Raw genomic sequence first — 2,555 nt, 5'->3', positions numbered from 1 at the left:
AATACCAACAAAAACTATCTTCTGTAGGCTTGTTATACCCATTGTGAAAAGGAAGCTTCATAGCTTGCCTTAAATAATCCTGGGAAGGATTTATGTTCATGGACTTGCCCATGAACATAAGAGCAAAAAAAAAATCTCATTGAGAACTCTTCTTACATTTGTTTGTTTCTATTATTATTATTATTATTATTATTATTTTGTTCCTGTACTGGGCCAGGACACTGACCCTTAGCTTTTTTGCTCAATACTGGCACTCTACCACTTAAGACACAGCTTCACTTCTGGCTTTTTCGTGGTTAATTGGAGATAAGAGTCTCATAGACTTTCCTACCCAAGCTAGATCCTCAAATCTAGATCCTCAAATCTTAGCCACAGTTCCACTTTTGGCTTTTTGATAGTCAATTGTAGAAAAGAGTCTCATGGATTTTCCTGCCTGGACTGGCTTCACACCTCAATCCTCAGCCTCCTGAGTAGAGAGGATTACAAGTATGCGCTACCAGTTCCAGGCCACATTGTAATTTAAATATGTATTTCCCCAAAGACTAAAGATATTAAGTGTACTTGCTGTGCACAGCTTGCCTCCTGTAAAATGTCTATTGGGATATGTTGTGCTAACAGATATTTAAATCTCTCATCTTGGCTGGTTTATTTTTTTAGCCCTATGGGCTGACAATTAATTGAATTCTGGGCTGCTTAATGATGCCATTTTCAGATATTTCCGTAAATTGATGGGGAGAAGGTTTGGAGAAAATGACACCTCAGGGAAGAATTCTCTTGAGATTACAAAACCATCAGTGCTTCATGTTTGAATACTCCTAGGATTCCATTTTACTAACAGGTGCTCAAGAGCAGTTCTGGCATCAAAGATTTTAATCTCAATGAAATTAAGAAAAGATTAATCTCACGCCCTTTCCTGTGCCCTTTTAAGGTTGACCCCTGTCTTAAGAGGCTAACACAGAAGGGTAAATGAAATCTCCATAAAACCCAGAGATGAGGCAGTAAAACTCCTCTTTGGATCCTGTCTGGAGTTACAACTGAATCAAGAAAACCACAGTTGCAATGTATTTCTAATGTTTATAAAGAAGGGGATGCATTGAAACTTTTGCTTTGTAGACTTTCGTGTTTTGAAGCAGGGAAATGTAGACATTTAGGGTATTTGGAGGAAGAAAAATCTAGAACCCAGGTACATAATAAGGCCTTATCGATAGTAGCATGAACAGCAACTGAAAACATAGCTCTGCGTTTTTAATGCTTAAAATATTTTCATTGGTTAAAAAATTAAAATAATAAAAAAATAAAAAAGGAAAAGATTAATCTCAAACACTGATCCTTTAAAGGAGTTCAGGATCAATTTTTCCTGAATGAATGTTAATCTCACATTACTCAATGTATCTTAAAATTAAAAATGCATATCTTGGAAAGTTCTATTCTTTGCCATCCAGACAACTCAGTATCTTAAGCTGTTTCCTTTTCTAACTTTCCTTTTCAGAGATTTTATTTTTTGGAAAAATGACTTAGTTGTTACTATTTACTGGTCTTTTTAACAGGCTATATTTTGAATGGATGCATTGTTTTAATTTTTTATTTATTTTTTAAGTCACAAGCACCTTTTAATCTTCACAATGATAGCTATCATTATCTTAATCTATTTTTTACAAATTGGGTGATATGTACATGTTTTTCCCTTTGCTTAGCATAAGCTGTTCCTCTTTCTCTCTCATTCTTTCCTTCTCATTGCTGCCCTTGAGTTGTTAGTTTACTTTCATCAATGTCCAGTGCCGCTGATGGGCCTCTCTGCTTTTTCACTCGCTTTCCACAGATTCTGTGCTCTGCTCCATCTTCCCTCAGACGTGCATGTGTATACACCATCAAATGAGGTAAAGAATACAGAGTCATTTAAAAATGACAGGACAAATTAAGAAGAGATCCTTTGTTTTCTTATCTTTGGGGTTCTTTTCAGTATGCCTATTATTTTATATACAAATGAAGAGGTGCTTGGATATTGCAATTTGGTGCTTTTCTCCTGAGACTATCGTCTTTTGGTCTCACTGTGTATGGGTAACTTGAGTCCTGTTTAACTGTGTTAAGTCTCATTGCATTTTAATTTTAACATCCACACACCGGGGAGAATGTGCGCCCTTTAAAATTCTCTCATCTTGGCTTACCTCGCTCAAAATGATTTTTTCTAGTTCCATCCATTTCCCTGTGAATGCCATTATTTTATCCTTTCTAATGGCTGTGCAAAATTCCATTGTATACAGATACCATAATTTTTGGATCCATTCATCTGTAGTGGGGCATCTGGGTTGTTTCCATATCTTGGCTATTGTGAACAGTGCAGCAATGAACATGAAGTGCAGTTGTCCTTGTTGTATCTTGGTTACTGCTGCTCAGGGTAGATGCCTAGGAGGGGTATGGCTGGGTCATAGGTCTATGTTTAGTTTTCTGAAGAACCCCCAGATCGCTTTCCAGAGTGGTTGTATTAGTTTACATTCCCACTAGCAGTACAGTAGGGTTCCCCTTTCCCAGCATCCCGGCCAACATTTGTCATTGTC

At 37.0% G+C, this 2,555-nt stretch overlaps 1 non-coding gene across 1 annotated transcript; it reads left to right on the top strand.

Annotated features, from left to right (window-relative positions):
- Window positions 1-915: 915 nt before the first annotated feature.
- Window positions 916-1,036, top strand: LOC122110110. The gene has a single exon (XR_006147818.1). It is a non-coding gene; the product is annotated as a small nucleolar RNA SNORA26 (small nucleolar RNA).
- Window positions 1,037-2,555: the final 1,519 nt, after the last annotated feature.

The sequence above is a fragment of the Dipodomys spectabilis genome, unplaced genomic scaffold, assembly GCF_019054845.1.
Source record: "Dipodomys spectabilis isolate Male_0828 unplaced genomic scaffold, ASM1905484v1 ptg000073l, whole genome shotgun sequence".
Classification (NCBI taxonomy): domain Eukaryota; kingdom Metazoa; phylum Chordata; class Mammalia; order Rodentia; family Heteromyidae; genus Dipodomys; species Dipodomys spectabilis.
The sequence above is the reverse complement of the archived record's forward strand: the minus strand, read 5'-3'. Positions and strand labels throughout refer to the sequence as shown.